Source organism: Corvus cornix, chromosome 1A, assembly GCF_000738735.6.
Source record: "Corvus cornix cornix isolate S_Up_H32 chromosome 1A, ASM73873v5, whole genome shotgun sequence".
NCBI lineage: Eukaryota > Metazoa > Chordata > Aves > Passeriformes > Corvidae > Corvus > Corvus cornix.
The window spans coordinates 67,976,576-67,999,267 of record NC_047057.1 but is presented as its reverse complement, the minus strand read 5'-3'; the positions used below and the strand labels follow the sequence as shown (position 1 = coordinate 67,999,267).

General features: G+C 41.6%; 1 protein-coding gene across 6 annotated transcripts in view; it reads left to right on the top strand.

Moving 5' to 3' along the window:
• Positions 1 to 22,692, top strand: part of SOX5 (SRY-box transcription factor 5) — a 613,556-nt gene that overhangs the window by 261,460 nt on the left and 329,404 nt on the right. For 5 of the 6 annotated variants that reach the window (XM_039570312.1, XM_039570311.1, XM_020584865.2 and 2 more), the window contains exon 3: positions 21,032 to 21,192. The exons of the other annotated variant lie outside the window; for it this stretch is intronic. The gene's annotated coding sequence lies outside the window, so the exon portion shown is untranslated. The remainder of the gene's footprint in view (positions 1 to 21,031; positions 21,193 to 22,692) is intronic. 6 annotated transcript variants of the gene reach the window in all.

Here is a 22,692-nt window from a genome sequence, read left to right as displayed (position 1 = left end):
AGGTTTTAGCCTCTCACTTGAGTATGGGGAAGTTGGCACTGGGCATATTTGCCTCACCACCCTGCTGAAAAGGTCTTGCCAACTTAAATTCAATTTAAAATCCATTTTTCACTAAAGAACCATTCTTAATTTGATAAGCTTTTGAGTCTTCAGACCTCAGCAAAAAATGAGTAGAACTGGACCATAAAGCTTGACCACGTGTTTCTAAGCCAGTACACTGAGACAATCCCAATTTCATGAGGAAAAGTGATTTTAGGTAATAGCATAAAAGAGACAGAAACTTCAGCATGCAGTCAGATGGCTGCTAGTGTCATGCTGCAGTAAAGCAATGCCTCAGCTAGAAATTTGCACCCCAAATGGCAAAGGACAATCCCGGCTCTTCTTACTTCTCACACAACACTCAGCTGAGCCAATGTAACAACCTCCTGTAGAAAGGGGAGGCCCTGCTCCTCCCTCTTTGGAGCCAATTGGTCCCATGTTCTGCCATGTACCACATTTTTTAGACTCTTCTCCAGCTTTGACCAAGTAAATGAGTTGTTTGAATCAGTGTGCACACAGGCCTTGTGTTTCTGGAATGAAAAGCAAGACCCATCTCCCGAGACACCCCCTCCAAGCTGGTACAGAAAACCATTTTCCCTTCAGTGAGAAGAAGCTGGCTGACCATGTATGGGAACATGATGTGATACTCGGGGAGCAGAATTCTGGGATATTGCTTAGGCTCTTATCTGTGCAGATCAAAACATGACAGGACAGAGCACTGGCTTTCTGTACCACACAGAGCTGCCCAGTGCCCAGGAGCAATGTGGTACTGATCCAGTAATGTGATTTAGTGTTTGAGGTAGCAAAAGACTACCATGAGGGAGCCTGGACTGATTTTTAAGTGCTGGCAATGCCTGTTCAGGTTGTTTGAAAAGCTATTCTTCCCTTCTCCCAGGCTCCTGGCCCCATCCTGAGCAATTTGTTTTGACTGGTATCAGACAAAAGTCACAAAAGCATCAGAACTTCTAGAGTTATCCAAAGATATTTGAACATCTGTAGACTTGCTGGTTAGTAGCTAATTTGTGACTGCAGGCTTTCAGCAGGCATTTGAGCTCCTCCTGAACCATCACGGGTATAAATGCTGTGGGGATGACTTTGTCAAAAGTGTCCTACAAAACAAAATTTGAGATCAGCCTAAGATGAAGAATTTCGTGTGAAAAAGGTACTTACTCTAGTGTTTGGATGTGTTCTAGGCAAAAGTGCCCATTACCCTTGTGCTTATCTGAAGTTATGAACAACTTCCTTCAGTCCAATTTCAAGGATAACAGCAAGTGTGTGGGCAGGCTAGAGCTGCATTTCCCACTCAGAGTAAATGCATTGCAGGCTGGGATGCTGGCAAGGTATGTGTCTCTGCTGGCTGGAGAATTAGCTTTGTTTTTTGCTTTGGATTTATTTTAGGTCAGATAAATGGGGAGAGATGGGGTTTTTAGCCCTTTGATGAGTCAAAAAGCAGTTTGGCGGCTTTTAGCTGAGCTGCTCAAATATTATCTTTGTTCATAATAAAGCTGACTGTTTTATTGCAAGACTGTTCTGCTCTTGGTTTAGGCTTGAGTGCCACGGGTTTCAGCAGCGCTGCAATGCCTAGCACAGCTCCTGCCCCACCTTTTACTAGTTCATTTACTATGTACTTAATGATACCAGGCAAAGGTTTACAAATCTTTCTACAAGCACCAGAGGAACTCAAATATAATTAGTTTAAGAACTGATGTTTGGTTTTCAGCATTTATGTTTGTTTGCATTCAGCTTGCTTTGCTCTGAACCACAGATTCGTTCCACGTTCCATGCTGCTTGTTCTGCCGAGTGACCAAAGACTGAAAATCTTTAGCAATATACTTAAAATTTCTTGTATCAATTTTGGTAACTTTTCTTCTCCTTAAATTTGTGGTAAAAATTACCTGGCAATGTCCTGCTTCATATGATAATGTTAGCATTAGTAGCTTGGATTGAATCCATATCCAGTTCCGTAGCAGCAGTTCAGCTTATTGCTGTCTGAAGGGGATTTCCTCCAAACCAAAAGTTTTTACATCATATCTTAATTTCTTACCTTTTTCTCCATCTCCCCTCTGCCTTTTATTCTCTTTGCTTGCCCTGTAAGCTTTATCCCCTTCTCTCACCACTGCTCCTAAGTACGCCTGTTCCCCTCAGGCTCTGACCTTGCACAGGCAATAAGCACAAAGCCATGTTATTTGGAGTGAAGTAACACCAGTAGTCAGGAAGGAACAATGTAGTTCAGGCCAGACAAAATAAATCTCGCATTTCCTGTCAAGAAACTGGGCCAAAAGCAATGATGAGAGACAGAGGGGGCAAACCACGCGGCTCAAAACTAGAGACATATGGGTTAGAAACAACCGCAAGCCCTCACTTAAAAACAGAAAACAAAAAGCCAAGGCGTTGGATGAAAGAGAAGTAGCACCAGCTCCTCGGCAATAAAAACCTCACGACGTGGGGTCTAACCAGCTTTCAAACCCAGGCCATGTGCCGCACAAGCAGGGCCTGAATTTCCTGCTACTGTACAAGATATTAATTGTCCCTTGATTAATTTATTTAATTGATACCTTGTGTTGTAAATTAGAGAGAGTTGATCTGTTTCTGGCTTACTTCTTCACCAAGCTCTCTTCCAGGCCAGAGGAGACTCACTGATTAGAAGTTGTTGCTACCTTTTTTGTGTTTTAGTAACTCTCTTGCTGGTTTGCATAGCCATGAAAATCTCAAAATCATGTACTGCGACACCCTTATCCCAACAGTCAGACGTTCATCCAGCACTGCTGGTGAGGGGAATATTAATGAGTACATGGGTAAAGGGTTCATGATCGGTCCTCAAACCAGTGAGAGTTTTGAGCATGTGTTTATTTACAGAAAAAGGCCTGTAGTACACAGCCAAACTACACAGTTAGGATTTGAAAGGCGTTTTATTTTCTTTCTGGATATTGATATGTGTGTGTGTGTGTGTGTGTGTGTGTGTGTGTGGAGAGTGGTTTCATCTGAGGAGCATCCCAACAAGGCAGAAAGTGAGGGTGGCTCGCAGGGCTCTTTGGGATGGTTCCTAGGGGGGCTGGTGTTGGATCCTGATCTGTTTTGAAGACTGAACCAAAAGCAACGCACCAGGTGGTGTAAGAATGTTCAAACAGACACAGCACTTTCTTCTTCAAAGTACTGTGCAAAGATTAACTAATTAGATTGTTTTTCCTCCTTCATAGGAAGGGTTTGTAAAACAGTGGTCAGGGAACAACTGGGGATATGATTTATTTAAGTGCTGAAATGCTTTGTATAAAGTTCCTCACTGGATGCCATTAAGAAGATGCAGTTACTTCAGAATGTGCAAAAAAAAAGTCCTTTGAGACGAAGAGGCAGGAAGCAAAGAGCAGTCAGTTTTATTATGGACAAAGGTATTATTTGAGCACCTCAACTTGAAGTGCTGAGAGTTCAAAACTTGTCTTGAAAACATAGTGAAGAGGCAACACTTTGTATCCTGAAACATGTTTGGATGAATTCAGTATTGAGGGGGGAGATTTATTAGGCATTCCAGAAGAATTTGTCCATTTTTAGGATATATGTCAAATAGGTGGAGAGGAGACTGGCAGGATGGTTAGATATTGTCCTGAGGAGAGCATATTGTGCTCCTGTCACCTGCTTTTAAAAAAAAAAAAAAAAAAAAAAAAGAATTAACCCCCAGAAGGCAGCATGAAAAGATGCAAAAGTGCAAAAGGAAGGAAAAGGAAGGGGCTGTTTGGAGCAGGAGTAACTTAGGCTAGAAATAAAGACAAGCAGTGCATGAGTGAGTAGTGGATGAGTCCCAGTGCTCTCTGTGGAGGTGCTGAGTGTGTCCCATGTAGCACAATGTGCTCCCAGTGGTGTGGATGGAGCTGTCCCCTCACCTGGGAAGCCTGGGAAGGGTGAAGGCAGCAGTGCTTGTGCTCAATACAGTCCTACCACAGCCTGTCCTGTGGGCTGGCCTGTGCAGGCCCAGGGTTTGATCCTGGCTGGAATGAACATCCTCACAGAAAGTTTAACTGATCTGACACAAATCCAGCCACAGAGTTGTCTAGCAGGATACCAAATAGCAATATACTCCACCAGTGTTAGAACAACATATCTTCAAAACAAACTGAGCACACCCTGCAGGCATCCTTGTTTCTAGGTATTTCTGAAAGCTCTCCTCTCTCTCTTAACCCTTTCGGATGCTGTATATCCAGCACAGATGGAGAACTTGCACACAGGCATGTCCTCTGCCTGGCTCAGTGTGATAACTGTATCAAAACTTATGTGGTCAGCAGGTCCAGGGAAGTGATTGTCCCTTTGTACGCGGCACTGGTGAGGCCACACCTTGAGTCCTGTGTCCAGTTCTTGGTCCCTCACTACAAGAAAGACATTGAGGTGCCGGAAAAAGGCAACAGAGCTGGGGAAGGATCTAGAGCACAAGTCTGATAAGGAGCAGCTGAGGGAGCTGGGGGTGTTTAACCTGGAGAAAAGGAGGCTCGGGGAGGCCTTCTCACTCTCCACAACTCACTGACACAAGGGTGCAGCTCGGTGGGGGTCAGGCTCTGCTCCCAGGAAACAAGGGACAGGACAAGAGGAAATGGCCTCAAGCTGTGCCAGGGAGGTTCAGGTTGGACATCAGGATAAACTTCTTCACAAAAGGGTTGTTAAGCTTTGAAACAGGCTGCCCAGGGAGGTGATAGAGTCCCCATCCCTGGAGGTGTTCAAGAAATGACTGGATGTGGCATTCAGGGCTCTGTTCTGATTGACAAGATGATCATCAGTCAAAAGTTGGAATAGATGATCTTAGAGGTCTTTTCCAGCCTAAATCATTCTGTGATTCTAATTCCATTGTGTAGGTAGATTTTCTTTCCAGCTTTAACAGGACTTTGCCTGCTTATTTCCCACTGCTGCGTGTTATAAGCTGGGAGAGGAAAAGGAAGGGAGGTGACACTTTAATGGGGAGTGATATGTGAATTCCAGGCAAGGTATCTGTACTTCTGTAAGTTCTCTGCTGCTTATGAAGTATAACATAAAAATTCTTCAGTAGCGATAACTGAAGGCTGGAAAAAAGGGATATAAAAATTACCATATAATTGGAATAAAATAAATAAGGAACCTTTTGACAGGGTCTTTACGGCTTATAAAGCTATAAATAATCCAGATTTCCAGGAAAAGCTATAGCTAGCTCAGAGAAACTTCCACCTAGTGTAAGATCTTTGATTCTTAAAGCTTGAGGGCATCTAGATCTGCATGTGGGCTCATTTTTAGCAGAAGCCTGAATTTAGCTCAGACCCCACTCATTTGGGATTGAGTTAGCTTGTAGTGACTAGCATGTGTGCTACTGTAAGGTTTGAGGATGAAATTATCACACCATGGAGCCTCATCTAAATTAGGTACCTAAATTAGGAGCTAAAGCCATCTGTGTAATCAATAGAGAAAGGTAGGCTCATCCAAGGGGGCTTCAGAGCAGCCATACTAGGAATTTCCCTTGACTCCATGAGCAGTTATAGATCCCTGAAGTTAGGTGATGTGAATACCCACTGGGGTGCCTGGTGAGGGAGTCCTGTCTTTGGAGTTAAGTTTTCAGAGGACCAAAACAGCATGAGCAACTCTAGGCTTGCACTGGAACCAGGAATTGAAGAATCTGAAGCACAAGATTTCCTGTTATTTAACAAATAACATCTTGGATAGTAGTATTGAATTTCAGAGTTCTTTCTAGCAGAGTTCAATGTGTATTCCTGATCAAATTCACGATTAAATTCTCACTTTGAATGTGCACATCTGTTAATATTTTAACTCACCATATATCAGAATTCTCCAGATTTCCTGGCAAGTCATGCTCGGGATGAAGTCTTTCCAACTGTTTGTATTCAAGGATGTGTTTATATATATGTGGGTATAGACAAACACACATGCTCTAGACAGTGTGTAGGTGAGAATGTTGTTACAAGGCAAGATTATTCCAAATTATTTATTGCAAGAGACAGTAGAAGTCTGATGTCTTTAGATTGCTTCAGTTTATTTTAAATGATCCTGTTGGACCAAAAAACTTTCATCTTTTCTCTGCCTTGAGCTTTCTTTAAAATTCTCTATTGAAAAAAATTCTAAGTTTTAGCAGTAGAATTTTGTCATGCCGTGAAATTCCAGGTTTCAGCAGTAGAATTTTGTCATGCTGTGAGGCTCTGTCCAAACCTGGTGACGACACAAGCCTATGAAAGTCTCTGTTTCACTTTCATGGTCATTTTCTAGGCAGTGAGTCAGTGTCACAGCAGCAGCCAAACAGGGGTGTCAGAGTAGCTGAGCTCAGCTGGGACCAAACCACCTCCACTCCTGCAGTACGTGCTGAACTAGACATCCATGGACCTGCCAGAGCAGCTGGAGCAGGATGGTGAGCACCTCCTCTCCCAATCTCCTTCCTGTGCATTCCTACCTTCCTACACTGGCATCGGCTGGAGTTTCCCCAGAAATGTAGCTGGGAAATGGGAAAAATTGGTGAGGTGTCCAATTGGCTGGAGACCAGACTGGACCTTATTTTCTGCACTCCAGCTCATTCCCTGAAGCTCAAAGAGTAGATTTTTGTGCAGAGGCTAAACATTGCCAGGGATGTGTGTTTTGCAAAGCTTCAGCAGTTGTATGTAATAGATTTAGTATTTATCTTTTTTTTTTTATCCCCTTTAGAAAAGGAGGAAAGTTCATACTAATTGCAAAGCCAAACACTGATAATTAAGGCCGAATTCAGGTTGTCCCTCCAATCACACTTCTGCCCTCTTGTGTGAATGCCCTGTGATACACTTTTGAACTGCAAAAACCTGGGCTGGTATCCCTTCTTTGGTGCTGACAATGGACACACAACAGGACAGAATTAATGGGCAAGTTGAAAACCGGTATTGCCTAAGCTTGATCTGCTTGATTTTAACCTTTTTCTCCCAGTTTTTTTTTGAATGTTTTTTCCCCAGTGTTGTCACTGATTTCAGAATAAACAGTTAACTAGATTTGAGGAGAGGTATTTCTGTGTCATGCAGCTTCTCCAAAGTTACCGGTTTCATCAGGGATGAATTTGGCCCATTGCATCTAATGAATTGTATATTCCAAAATCAATATTAATAATGCCAGGTGCTCTTTTTAAATAGACTGTAGGCATTCATATAGTCTGTGTAAAGTTCATATGAAATGATACTTGCCTATTCTTTATTCATCCTTTTGTTTAATAAATAATCCTTCAGCCTATCAGTGGTTGCTTTCTGGGGTTCTGTTGGACATCTGTATTTATCATTTAGGAAGCCATCATCAGTGAATCTTTCCCTCCTCAAAATTTTGTCATAAGGTCCAGGGTTTTCAGGATCAGTGACTACTTCTTGTTGAGTTTGGGGTCTGCTTTTGTGGTTTTTTAAAGTATTTGTTACTTATTCTATTGGTGAGTTTGCAGCTTATCAATTGAGGAAAATGTGCAGCATGGTTAAGGCATAGGGAAGGAAAATCAACCATGCACTTGCTGAAACTCTGCATTGCTGCAAGGCACCATTTCATCTGGGGGATATGAGTGACTCACAGAGGATGGAGGGACTCATAATTCCCATAGTACAGCACTGTTTGCTAGGATTTTCTGACTTTTGTATTTATCATTAGATGCATCATAACACAATGTGAAACAAAAAAAATCTAGCCTTCATAGTGTGCTTTCCTGTTTGTAAATGGGTCTGGATATCCTGTGCTAAAATGTCAGGTTAGATCCTTTGTAAACTCTGAAGCCTGCTCTCAGAATAGAACACTTCTGGAGTGTATTAAATTGGTGTTAATTGAGAAACACATATGCCAATGACATTTTAAGCTACGCTAAATAAAACCAAACCTTTAGCAGGTCCCTATCACAGAGAGATCCTGAGATTTCACTGAACCTGCTGCTGCCGTCATCTTTTTTCCATCTATGCATATGTTGCTTGCAATGATATATGGTAACTCCTGATGCAAATACCACTCATGCTGTTACAGCTTAAAAGGGCCAGAAATAGAATGCAAACACAATGTCTGGTTTTTTCTTCTCCATGTTATAAAAACCTATGACCAGCAGCCTAAAGTTTGATTCCTTTTCCCTGCAGTTTTCACACCAGCTGACTTCAAAACGTACGTTTCGCGCAGCAAGTCATAAAAAATTCATCATTTCTTTCTTTTTTAAAGGGGACCGATTCTGCAAGTGTCTCAGGGATCTCTGGTTCCTGCCACAGGTCAACACTTCAGGAGGGGTTCCATCCTCAGGTGACCCAGGGCCCGGTGCATGCACTGACTCCGTTCCCCAACGTGGCTGGCCCCTGCATCAGGCCAGAACATGTGCTTTATCTTAAGATAAACAAAGCCATTTGAAAAACACAAAGCAAAATTGGGGTTGAAGTCCCAATTGTGTCAATATATGCATGGGATGTGGCAATATTTTGTTGCACATTTGGTTTATTACAGAGAAGAAAGGGCAGACTGGGAGTTTCCTAGGGCTGGGTGTCAGCAGCACTGGACATTTAGCAGTGAAATCCTGCTCCAGTGGAACCACACAAACCCTGCTTGGCTTTGCAGGACTGCTCTTGTTAGAACAGCTGTCTTCTGCTGCAAGCTAGGGCAAGAGGTCAAGAGCCGTTTATGAAGTCTGGTACCATTGAGCTGGCACAATACAGCTGCAAGTGAAACTCTCACTGCTCTTTAAGGCAGGTCCTGTGACTTATTGGGGGGCAGCCAATGGGGAAAGATACCTCCCTGTTCCTCTCCACTCAGAAATCAGGCAGTTAAAAGTAACAACACCTCAGTTCATTATGCATGATGCCAATCTTCTTTCCAACTTATGTGTACTCCTGGTGTTTCAGAAAAGGCCTTGGGTTGTGGAAGGTCTGGTAGAACTGCATCAGTGGGAATGTGTCATCATGTGGGACATGGACAACCTGTAGCTTTGCTCCAGGTCTCAGTGAGCTGGGCGTTGGCCTGTGGTGTCTGTCAGGAAAAAGGACTCGGGTTTATAATTTACCATTATCTAATAAAAGGAAATTAATGAAGCTACTTAGTTTTTGAAGTGCTATCTCCCTTCCAAGCCTTCTCTTGTGTGAGAAGTACTAGACTGTGTTTGGTAGTTCCTAATTCAGGACATGTATTTTTCAGGTCAGCTCTATTTTCCTGTTCTTTTTTGTTGTGTCCAGTACAGTGCATTTTTTCGAAATGAATATGTGCCTACATCACCCTACAAAGACGGCAGCATCTGTGTTTGCATTTTGCAGATGAGAAAATGCAAAGCCATTTCATTAACCCTTGGCTGGGGACACCTCAGTGACAGCTCTGTAGGTGCAGTACTCAGGCTATGCAGATTTTAACATAAAATATTATCCTGTCTGTCTGCTTGTTCATCTACCTCATGGACCTCCATGCATGCTGGAATAGCTTGGGGAAGGTCAGAGGGAGTTCAGGATCTCAGCAAAAAGGGTCAATTTTTGTGTGAGTGCATGTGTTGCTCCAGCTCACTGATGAGGCGTCTTGGCAGGACTCACAGACAGCCGTGTCCATTCAGAGGACACAAGCGCCCTTCTTGTGAAACACGGTCAAGAGTTATTTGCCAGAGGTGACTTTTTTATGGGTTTCTTGATGATAATGTTGCCTCGCAAATAACTCTGCTGGAAACCTGCAGATATCTCCAGAGATTCTGCTGTATTTGCCGCAGATAAGCGTGGTATGCACAGTGGGGCCAGAGATTTGGGACATCTGTACACTGGCACACATTGTAAAAGAGGGAAGCAGAGTGTGTGCAATAGAGCTGAGGGGGCTTGGGTGTCTTGGGATGGGAGTACATGTTTCCTGAGGCTGCCCAAACAGCTTGGAGGTGTTTCACGCTGTGACTTTTTTGTGCCGAATACTCTTTTCCAGTTTCAAGAAAGCTTTTGTAGGTAAGTTGGAGATTAATCCCCCCCACACACTTTGGATTCAGTGGCTGGTGTGTTGCTGGCATCTTGTGCTTTGGAGCCATCAGTGGGAAGGGAGCAGCCAGGTTTCCAGCAGCAGCCATGGCTCACAGAGTGACTATTAGGCAGGAAGAAGCCCCCGGCAGGGTTATGGACCAGACAGTCTCTCCCAAGGCAGGTCAAAGGGTGAGCTTACTGTTTACAGAATCAGTAAATAGGTAATTATTCAGCCTGGCAACAGGCAAAACACCCCACAGGATGTAAATCCTTGCCAATTCAGCATTATCTGGCTGGGAAGGGATTGAAGATCCAAGGATCCCTTGCAGTAGCAAAAGGGAGGTCTCTGCAGTTTAAAACCTTTTAGGGTCATTGTATGATGCCATGGAGCCATTAAGGAGTCCTCACGTGCCAGAAGCAGTTTAACAGGCCCAGTGTTGGGCACTTAATTGTGTCAATAATTATTCACGCATTAGCACCGGCTCCTCCTTAAAGTGTGTACTGCAGTGACTCATTAAGTTATTACTGGTATTCATTACCAATAAAATTAGCCTTTTTTCAAAGTGTAAAATTTATGTTTTATAGAAAAATACTGCTAGAAGTGCCACGGCTTTGCTCTACTATCTGCTTGGTGCAGAGAAAAACAAGACTATGTGGAGATGAAGCAATATTTTTTGTCCAAAAAGAGGCCCTCAAATTAGAAAGAGTCTTGTGCTTTTTTATTTTTTTTTCCCCCACAGTGTGTTTTATGTACTTTAAATTGGGGTAGGGGAGAAGCCTGCCTTTGGCTGTCAGTCCTGTATGCGTAAGTGCTATTTCCTGGTATCATGAGGGAGAAAGATAACCAGTGTCTTTTGATTAATCAAGTGTTAATGTATATGCAGCTGTCTTTATGTTAAATGTGTCATGGTGCACTTTGTTTCTTTAAATACTGATCATTTACAGTGAGCATGTACAGTATATGTGCCTGGAAGGAGAGCAATTGTTATACAACTCTTTAATCCAAACCATGATTAAAACCCCTTTTGTTCCCCCCTCCCTGCATTACTCCAGCCTATCATCTTCTCTGAGAAATCATTTGGCAAGTAGAAATATGTGTATTTTAAGAGAATAACTCCTTTTTAAGCATCAGTTTTGCTTTTGTTCTGCTTTTAGAACTTAGTTTTTTTAAATTTCCATATATGGTGCTGTTCAAAAGGCGCAGGAGGGTCATAGCCATTTTTTGAGTGAATAAGGTATAATTGAAATATGATGTATGCAGATATCATCACTTCCACAGCAATTATCTGGATTGTTTGTTTAGTGGGAACATACTTTCAAGTAGGGGTTGGTCAGTGGCAATCATGTTGCATGACGCAGCTGAGAGAAATGACAAAGAATATGTAAAGTCTCACACTGTGAAATTTCACAGTGCACCGGGTGTCTACGGGGGGAATCATTAGGAATTTTGAAGGTGAGGGCCATGGCAATTTCAGAGAGAAATGTAAAGGAGGACAGGGAGGCTGGTGCTTAGATCTTGGGGAGGGGCCGGGGTTTGGCATTCTGTTTCATGCGGAGACCAGCACTTAATGTGGTCTTGTTGAAACTTGAAACAGCTCTATTAGTAGCTTGATTGGGGAAAGGAGAGGATACCAAGAGTAAACAAAAATGTGCGGTCTGGAGATGGGCTTAATTGTGCTCAATACATCTTTCCTCTGTGCGGCTTATTCTAATCACTCCAAATGGCAACACACACACTCACACACACAAATTTGATCTGCTCAAGCAGATAAAACTGCTATGTGTATAATACTGCCAGGCTAGGAGGAAAAAAAAATGGACATCTGTTTAACAATTCTCTATTGTAGACAGGATCATAGAAACACTGTTGCCTGCCTGTCGTGTTCAATCAAAATGAATAAAATGCTGATTTAAAAACAGAAAAGAAATCAGGCAGAAGACCACCTCAAAGTATTTGCTTACACTAATTTTTTTGTTCTCATTTCAGCAGCAAATGAGGAAGGGGAATCCCAGGGGCAAGAGGAGGTTTCAGGAACAGTGAAGGGAAGATATTTGTTTTGTTTTGGTATTTATCCTCGGTACAGCCGAGAGAGGCGTACAGCAGTCGGAACTAATTGTAGCTCACTCAGGAAAGTCTTCATTAGCACTTGCCACACATGGTTACCAGATGTGCCGAAGAAGGGGTGGGAGGAGAGAGGAAAGGGTATGTGGAGAATGGGCTACATACTTAAACCTAATAATCTGTCTTTTGTTTTCAGGTCTATTGTGTTGGGGAGGGGAAGAATGGGGAGAGGGAGAAATTCTGGCTGCTTTTTGATGCAGCCAGTTCCTACTGGCTGAATGGCATTCCTTGTCTTGCAGCCTCCTCCAAGGGAGGAAGAAGCCCTCAATCATGGCCAAGTAAAGAGGGATTTATGTATGTATGTATGTATTTATTTATTTATTTGGAGGCTGTCAGTGAACTATTATTCCACTGAACTCAGGTGAAAGTATTTGGATACCCAAACTGGTGAACCACTGTCTTTCTGGCCAGCTTGTGAATTTGAGCTGGGGTGGGAATTTTTGTGAGCTTATGAGCTCCCAGAGTATCAGTGGGGCTGTTGAACTTCAGTTCAGCAGCAGCAGCATCTCTGTTCACATGTACTTTGCCAGTGAGTCTGAGATGCAATCAGGAAAGCCAAGTCCAGCAGGAAGGTAAGAGCAGCTCTGTGGTACTGTTAGTCACCCTGAGGCTGTTGCCTTGGTCAGATTTTTAACCTTCTGCCTGTTGCTATTAAAACAAACTAAACAGATATTCCATGCATAGTGGCTTTTGCTGCTGCAGAACAAATTCTGGCCTTGCTGCCCACAGAGGTGATTTTCACAGGAACCACTGCAGTTAATTTTACTGCAGATGTTAACAGAAATTTTGCTGGTTGCTCCTTAGGAAAAAAGCACCCTCCTTATTCTGAACTGGTCACCTTCGGGGGACCCTGTATCATCCCTGCCATCTCCCCCTGTTTCAGCAGCACTGCACCTTTTTTCCCCTCTCAGTCCCTGCAGTGTTCCCACAAGGTGAAAATTTTTCATACTGGCGTTGTCTGGGCTTGGATGTCTCCTTTCCTCCTGTACTCCCCTCTTCATTCCAGTGGTAGGAGAACATCATTGTGTCGGGACGACAGGGCTTAGATGACTCTCCAAGATCTGAATAATCAGGGCTGAAGGTTTAATTATGGCTCTACACATGATAGCCACAAGATTTGTCACTCTGGTCATGTGAAAGAACAGCACTAGACAAACTTCTACTAATTAAGCACTCTGTTTCTCTTCCTTCTCAAAACTGGAAGGAAGTATAAATATGGGAAATCACTTATATTAATGTGAAATAGAGACATTTTTTGAATCTTTAATAATCTGAGTTGAACATCTTTGTGGCTCTGGGCTTGTTTTATCTAGCTCAGTTTGCCAGTCTGTAATCTCATCCTGCTTTGGAGCCTGGAAATGTTCTTGCTCACAATCTCAAAGCAGAGCAGATGTTGCATAAATAGAAAATAGGTTGTGTGCACAACCTAATCTAAGCACAGGGCACAGAAGGAGGTTTGGATGAATGTAAGCGAATCAGGGCACAGATCTGCTATACTTTGAGACTTAGGACCAAATTTTTTTCCAGCTATATTCTACTTGGCAGATCCCAAATATGACACTCATGTTTTCCCACTGCATGGCTTGTGGGTCTTTAAAATATTTTGAGAATAAAGTAATGCCTATCAGCTCAAGCTCACCAAACAAGTGGTTGGTAAGAGTTGATCTGTTCCATCCTTTCCTCCATGTTTGACAGACTACTCCATCCAGTGATGTAGTTCCAGGTCCACATTAATCAACATTCAGAAATTAATCTTTTCAATTCCCTCAAAGGAATTAATAAAGCCAAAACACTTAGCTGACTTAGTTGTATCTACCTTTCCTACTGTAGGATGTACAGTCTCCTTCAACATGACTGTATGGTTTCCATAAAATACCTTTTTTAACTATCAGAAAGGCCCAGGGAAAAACTTGGTAAAACCCCAGCCTGTTTACCATCCCATTTTTGCCATAGCTGCTATTGCATCAGTTGTTTTCTTAATAAAATTAAGTGCCATATTTGCAATTTTTCTAATGCTATCCCAAATTATTCACACAAGAATGAACTGTGATCGTGCCAACATGTATTATGTAGGGACAATGTTTCTGCTTACAATATTTTGTGTTTAGAAAACACAACACTGCAAACTTGATGTTTCTGTCAAGTTTTCTTTCTTCTGGACATGCATATACATACATTTATTTTTTCAAGCATTACCCACAGAACGAGTTTCATGTGTAAATGTTACTGCCTTCATGGTGAAACCACAGCCATGCACAACACGTATCATTGTAGCTGATTTCCATAGTCAGGTATTCCACAGATATAGTAATTAAGATTTGGAAGGGGTATTGGTGGCTCAGATGCCTGTGCTCACTACTCAACAGGTTTGCAGTTACTTGGGGCTTCAGCAGAACTTAGAAGTGCTTTCATAAATCTGACACACTCAATGTAATTTTAAGATATTCCTTGTATTATTAACTTCATCTTTAATTATTATAATTATTTTAAAAATTTATCAACTTGGAGTTGGAAAGCAGAAAGATCAGATTTATTTCCTGCTTTTTGTGTGTTTCCATGCTGAAGTCAAGGTTTCAGGCAACAAGGCAAATATTTTTATGCAGATGCAAAACTAATCAACCAAACATGAAAATACTCCTATGGGGTTTCCTGGAGGCCTTGCTGGGGATACTGCAATGCAAATAATATATAATGCAAATAATAAATAATACAGTGTAAGTATTGTAAGATAGTAGGATTCAGCTAGGGATGGAATGTATTGGGTGCTCTGTGTGAGCTGGTACTACCATCCATTTTATGATGCTCGAATCTCATGGTTTTGCTGCCTGTATCTACTATCAGACTTTTTTCACTCTCACAAAGTTCTTCTGTACTGTGCTCCACCAAAATGCGTGTTTCCTCATAGATGATGTCATTCAAGTGGAAAAGAATTGTAAATCCTTGTTTGGCCTCCTGTAGTTTTTCCCTCTATAGCTGGCTGAGCTCTAACTACTTCTCTTTCCAATAGGATATATATAAGTAATCAGTATGATTATTTTTATCAGCACATCAACAGTACTCTGTGTAATTAGAGAGTATCCAGCACTATGCTAATGCTACACAGTGACTGTATTTTGCACCATTTTTCTCCCTGTAATTTTCCGCTTTTCCAATACAAAGCAAGAGACCGACATAACAGACAGGGAACTTCCATTGTAGTGTTAGGAAAATCAAGGAGAGTAAGTTTACTGGGGAGAGTACAAACAGCTTTTCTCTTCTCCCAGGTAATGACTTGAAGATAGATATGCAGTGCAGCTACATGAGGTCCATCTTTTTGTCACCTCCAAATTAGGTTCCCATGGCATGCTGACAAGGGGGAACCAGCGGGCTGCTCACGGACAGGCACTGGCACAGACGATTGCAGCCTGCTTTGTTTGCATGATGGAAGCAGAGGAGCCTGTTGCTCCTAGCCTGCTCTGTATTCTAGTATGTTTCCAGTACTTGCAGTGGAAAGTTCCCAGAAAGGTTTGGAACCCTATTACCTTCTCTTGTTGGGTCTCAGCTGAGACCACAGCAAGGCAGGGTGGAAATTGAGGGTAAAAGAGAGGTGCTGGTAAAGTATAAAACACCTTGGAATATATACCACAGCCTGCCCCCCCCCCCTTTTTTTTTTTTTCTCTTCCATCCCTAAATCTGCTGAGAAAGAAAAGGGGTCAGATTGATACATTTGAGTCATCCATATCTTTTTAATTTTTAATGATTGGGCAATTACACTTCCATCATACACAGTAGAAGAAACATAACTACGAAACAAGTAGCATTCCCAACTGGATAAGTTTATTTTTATTTTGTTTTACTTGATTCTGTTTCAGGGGCAAAACAGATTAGCTTCCCAACACAATGTCTGCAATTTTATGTAAAGCTTGCAATGTGTAACAAGTCTTGGAAAGCCCTGTTATGAGATAATATGAAGTGTAAGAATCTTTACCTCCACTTACAAAAAAAAATACATTGTTGCTACAAGGAATTGCTGAAAATATGACATGGGGGTAGCCTAAAGAAGCAAGAGAAAGATAAAACAAACGGATCTCAAATGCATTGGAAGGCATTTGTGTATGGTTTAGGGGGGGTTGTTTGTTTGTTTGTTTGTTTCTAAGGATTATTACTTAAGTCCTAAGATTGGGTAATTGGGAGGAGTAGTACCTAAAATATCTTTCAGACCTTCTACTCAAGTTGTTTAGTTTCTCCTCTGCCAGGGCAGTGTACTTGGTCTTTCCCTTTCCCTAGACTCTTAGGTCCTGGCAGTGCTCCCTTACAGTGACTATGGAGGTCGTGGCTTCTCTGTGATCCCAGTAAAACCAAGATGTCTGGGAGAGCAAAGCACTCCTAGTCCTGCTTTTCCCTCTCAGCTCAGCTGGGTGTCGATTATCTTCATTTGGATTTGGCTCTGGGAACAGTGAGTTGTCTAAAGAGTTATAACTTAAGAGTTATAAATCATACCCTTAAAGTTTTATATATTTATATATCTTTATGTGTATAAAAGAGTATACCCTTTTATACACAAAAAGAGTATAAAATAAGTATTTAAGCAAACATTTTAATCTCACTTGGGGCAGTTTGACAAAATATGAAAACATACCACGTGCAAATGCGTCTGCACACCATCATTGTCATTCTCATTTGCTTGAGCATCCCTGGAGATATTAAAAAGAAGGGTGGATGTGGCGCTTTGGGATGTGGTTTAGCGGTGAACCTGGCAATGTTAGGGTAATGGTTGGACTCAATGACCATCGAGGTCTTTTCCAACCTATAAGATTCTGGGATTCTCTGATTTCAGGGAAGGTTGTGCTTGTGATTTGCACTAAGCCTCAACTCATGGCAGCTGCATGTGTGACCAAGCCTCATTGTTCTGCAGATCCCACTGGTTTTAAGAACAGCCCCTGCAGCTGAGCAAGTACATACTGTTACACAATGTGAGCACCAAGGTCTCAAATGGTAATTCTTCAGTTTCACCTGAAGGTATGGCTTGCCAAATTTCAACCTGTTTCTGGCCCTTGATGGAGCAATGAAAGCAGTAGTGCTTTTTAGAGGTGAGGACATGCTGTAATCCAAACCAGGAAAAGAAATTGTGTCCCAGCCCGGCTTGTATTAATTCCAAATTCTATGCAAAATTTTGAATAGATTTTTCTTTTCACCGGACAATGCAACTATGACCTTTTTTCGTCAGAAGGAAAGAAGCAGCAGCAACAATAATTTACATCAGTGCATTGTCAATTCTTTGTACCATTGGTGAATTTGAAACAACTTTAAAAATTAAAAACAACTGAAGACAACCAAAAAGTATTGGACTATAAGAACGGTAATTTCAGGTAATTTCTTAACTTCTGTAAGTAAATTTCCTCCAGTTTAGGAAATTCAGAATTGTTTCCATTTTGATAAGAATGGAACATCCATTCAACAGACAATAGAAGCTGTTTAAACCTGTTAAATACTATGAAATAGATGTGTACAGCTAATTAAAGTATGTGTTGAATAGTAATTATGTCATCCTGAGGGATTTACAAATAGAGTCTAGTTAAAATTTGATTCAATCTTTTATCATTCACAGAAGGTGCAAATTATTATTCATATAACGTGCTCTGATTTCAGTTCTAAAGGTAATCCAGAAAAAAGGGAGAGGGATTTCTGTTTTATCAGCATTGTTTAAGAACTAAGATCCCTTAATTATCGCACTGTACCAATAGTCTGCTACCCAACTCATTGACGCACTCATTCAGCTTTGAAACTGACAATTTACCCTCCAAGCAAAGCAAGATACAAGGAAAAGTGTTTAGTCAGCAAGAAAATACACCAAATTGTATGTTTCGGCTTTTGTTGGTGTTCGTGTTTCAGAGCTGTGCAAATGTGAGTCATTTACACAATGCCTTTCAATCAAAGGCATCAAAGCAAAGGAGACAGATTTCACAAGAAAATTTAAAAAAAAAAAAAAGGCAAAGATGAAATTATTTATGGGATCCAATTCTTTTAAGCTTCTGGAACCTCTTTCCAGGTTTACATAACATGAATCGACTCTTAATCTTACTCCTTTATGTAATATCTCATCATAGTAATGAAGAATTAGATAAGATTCCTGATAACTTTGTGAAAGTATATTATAGATTCTTTTACAAGGAATTTCCTGCTGTATTTCTAGATTTATAACAATAATTGGCAATCCCCATAATTACCATTAAAGTTGGCCAAAATTGAAAAGAAAAAAAATTGTTTCATGAGGTATTTTTGTGACTTGGAATGAAAGCTGTATCTTTCAAGGAAATTATGTCTTGCCCTGCTTAATGCCAACCAATACTGAGGAACAGATACCTCTGAGAGGGAGAGCAGCAACTGCCCAGAAACTCTGAGAAATGGTGTGCAGTCCTTTAAGTTGAGCTTAAACAAAGGTGCTGGACTTCTTTGGAAAAATTATCCAGATGTAAAACCTAATTTTCTGTGTCCTGATTTTATCTTTCTAACGGAAGTGGCATTTTGGTAAGGTGAATAGAAGCATCCACATTATCTTTGGTTGGTTGGCTTGGTTTTCTTTGGGAGAGACAAATGGGCTTGACATAAGTGATTTTCTCTGCACATCCCATCATATTTAATCTTTTGACAAAGCTTCTTGCTAGCAGTACAGTTTGGAATACTATCCACTGAAAAACTGGTTGCTTGGAATCTATCAGAAAACTACCATATTTATGCATATTTTTTTTCATGAAGACTCTTAGAGTGTTTAATGGGGTGGCAAAAACTAATAGAAGTAGAAAGTGTTCCCAGTTCTTAGAAAGATAAGAAAATGTTGTTTCTTATCTGTGTTTTGAAAAGAGATGAAGGGTCAGTGAGGTAAAGATATGTGAGAGCTCTTGCACACTTGGTAAGAGCTACAGAGGAGGCATGTTTCTCGCTGGTGGCTTGTTTGAATGGAAGGGAAGAGAAAGAGGCAGCTCCTAAGTAAAGGGAGAGGATTAGAAAAAATGTCAAGTAAAATCAGGGAAATTTGTTGGTCTATTTGCTTAAAGATACAGGTACACAGCTCTGAGATGATTGCCACAAGGAAAAGAGCATGTCAAGCTGAGGGCAGCTTTCAATGCTTGCCTGTTGTTGATGCTTTGGATTTATAAAAATTCATAAGTCTTTAGAGACAGGTGAGAGCAGCAAGGAGAGTGGGGTGGGTTCTAAACCACCTTCGAGGGATTGCATAGGAATATAGGGCAGTCTGCTGGTCCCCAGGTGCAGCTTACCCAGGGCTTGCCTTGTCTTCCCACCTGCCTCAGTGCAGCTATGTCAGAGAGGGAGGCAGTTGTGCTCAAAGTGGAGTGGGGAATATTTTATGCCTGTTCCAACAGGTGTAGCTCCTTGGAAGTTGTTTTTTGCAGCAGTGTGTGCAGGAGCTATGAAGATGGGCAAAGTTTGATTTCAAGACTCAGAATGCACGCTTAGTAGTGGGGGCTGCTTGGGTCTGCAGCCACTTAAATAAATTCTTTTCCTTCTCATCCTCAGCATATTTGTAGGTTATCATTTGATGTAGGCTACAGGAACTTCTGCATACCTGGCCTGTGCTGGCATTTGGGCTGGGAGAGAGCAGACACCCCTGTCTTCTTCTGTAGAAAGCAGAAGAGAGCTGTCCTAAGTGCCTTTTTTTTTTTTTTTTTGTGGCATTACTGTAGCAGTGGATGTATTTCATCACTGTGGTGAGCTATTTTTTCTTAACACATCAGCTTTTGTCTTGTGTTTGCTTGCACACAATTCACCGATAAGTGAGAGGTGCATGTCCTGTGTTGAGAGGAATAATGTCATCTCATGGACCTGGGGACTAGTGCTGTGAAGTGAGAGCCTAAAAAATTCCTGAGTGTGTGCTAACTAGAGAGTAAGTCCTATGAGGAGCGGCTGAGGGAGCTGGGGTTGTTTATCCTGCAGAAAAGGAGGCTCAGAGGGACTTTATATCTCTTTACAACTCCCTGACAGGAAGGTGTAGCCCAGTAGGGGTTGGCCTCTTCTCCCAGGCAACAGTGACAGGACAAGAGGACATGGCTTTAAGCTATGCCAAGGGAGGTCCAGGTTGGACATCAGGAGGAATTTCTTGATGGAAAGGGTTGTTAAACACTGGAATGGACTGCTCAAGTGCCCAAGGAGGTGGTGGAGTCACTTTCCCTGGAGGCATTCAAGAAATGACTGCATGTGGTACTTAATTCCATGGTCGAATTGACATGGTGGTGATCAAAGGTTGGACTTGATGATCTCAGAGGTCTTTTCCAACCCAAATGATTTTGTGATTCTTTCATTCTTGGAGAAAAAACTTATTTGCTCTTTAGTAATTAGAATACATGAGAAATGTGTGACCAGTCTTTCTCCTGTTAGACTGAGGGCTACAAGCTTAACTGGCTTTAAACATGAATGGGAAAGGAAATCTTGTCCTCCTATTATTCTTACAGGGATATGTGCACAGGTTTCCTTCTTTGACAGATGAATACATGGGCTAAAGTTTTGGAACTGCACACTTAAAAATTTTGTTTTACTTTTGCACTGAAGAGTAGAAGTAGCTAAAATAACTGGTAGTGCATGTAAGTTAATTTGTTCTGAGATTCTAATAGTAACAGATTTCAAAAATTATTTTTTGAATACATTTTGGAGCTGGTGGAATGCTTGGGAGAATAATTTCTAACAGAATTTGCATTCCATGTAATTTGGATTTAATGACGTGGTAAAAAACAGGCGAAAGGGTTTCTTAGTATGTGACTCTCCTTTTCCATGGCACAGTAGGTATTTCATCTTAATTTTTGGTTGCATGCTAAGAAATCAATATGTAAAGCAAGAGAGTACAGATACTTAAAAGGAAAGCATCAGAGAAGTTGAATAGTCATGTACTGGCTTAATATTTAAAACTAGAATATTTCTGAGTAGGAAAGGGCTTCAGAACTGGGCAATTCACAAACCACTTCTTCCCCTCCAACAGCTAATTCAGAGGCAGCAGTTGTGTGAGCAGCCCCTTGGCAAGAGGACCAAGTGTAGTTTGTGACAGAACTGAATGGAGATGATCCCAAGCTGAAAGTCAAAACAGATTCTTCCTTTAAGTTCACTGAGTGACCTGCAATTTTATTCCAGCACCTAACACAGGTAAGAGATTTCTACAGAATCTGCATCTGCATTTTCCAAGGTGTTTTAATATCCCAATCATAACTCCTGTTCTTCAGTGCCTGCAGATTTGGAAACTACTCATGCAGTGCCAGGTACTAGTACCAGGTTTTGTGTAGTTTTATTGGGCTTTAAGGGATCTCTTGGCAAAGTCAAGTCAGAGAGTCCTAGTGCATTTGTCAGCAATCCTACACCAAGGAATTCATACACAGAATATGATTTGAACCAGAATTTAAGATTAAAAGAGAACTGTTGCTTGAATCTTTGTATCTCATTTCCATGTAAATCAGGAGAGATTTGTTTGAGTTAAGCAAGACGTCTACATCAAGGTGGGAAGTGTTGTTGGCTCTTGGCCTCTTGCTGGAGCTGATTCCTGGGGACAGAAAATTTGGTCCCGAACTGTGTTGCTGTTACAGAATATACAACAAAAACCCCCAATGAATTTAACCCTGAGACATTCCAGCTTGCCTTTTGAAATGTATACAAACAACAGGGATCTAGTTGAGAGAGGGTACCTGCCCCATCCAGGCCAGGCCAGCTTCTGGCAGCTGTGTGGCAAACTGATGTTACTGAGCTGATGGGCAGAGCCCTTCCAGAAGGCAGTGAGGGTGGGAATGAACTCCATGTTCCAGGTCCCCACCCTGAAGCTTCTTTCTTGCTCCTTTTTAATTTCTATAGGCTTGTTCTTGGCATGGGGTGCCAGATTCCTAAGCAGACCTGACCTTTCCTATTTTCTTTTTATAGAATAACTGGTCAGTCCATATAAAATGCTCTGCCATGTGAGTTACTTGAGAAGTCATGTTCCATGGGAGCAGGGGGACATGCTCTGTTCCTGCTCACTGGAGGGGCAGTATATCTAAGATCATGAAAACTGAGGGCTGTTTTGCTCCATCATCATTTCATTGGGGGTATCAACAGCAAGAAAATATGGGATTTTATTCTTTGTGGCTTAGTATTGGTCAAAGGTAGGTTTTCAGACTAGTAATATCCTTCTTCCTCAGCTAACATCCCCAAAAGACCTCTGCATTAAGGTGTAGGCAGCATACTGAATGTGTCCCAAACATCCTGTTTTATACCCCCACCCTCAAGTGCTGTTTGTTGTAAGTAACTGTGTGGTGTGGAATGAAGCACAGCAGTTTGTGGCTTCTGCTGCTGCCTCAGAAGACCCCCCCAAAATGAGGAGCTACCTCTGCAGCTGCATGAGGAGTGAGAACCAGGATGCTTCCATGGGGCAGCAGCCACAAAAGCTGCTTTCCCACAGATACTATCCTGTCCTGGCTTCAGATTGTTCCTTAATCATTAGCCCTAATGAAGTGCTTTTGTCATAACATAAGGAAAAAAAAAAAAAAAGAAAAACTGAGAAAAGAAAAAGAAAAGCAACAGACAAGAAGGAGAAAAGATGGGGAATAGCTGGGATTATCTCTGTGCTGTCTCTCAGGTCCAGTGACAACACGACTACAATGGGTAGCTTTCAGGACTGCA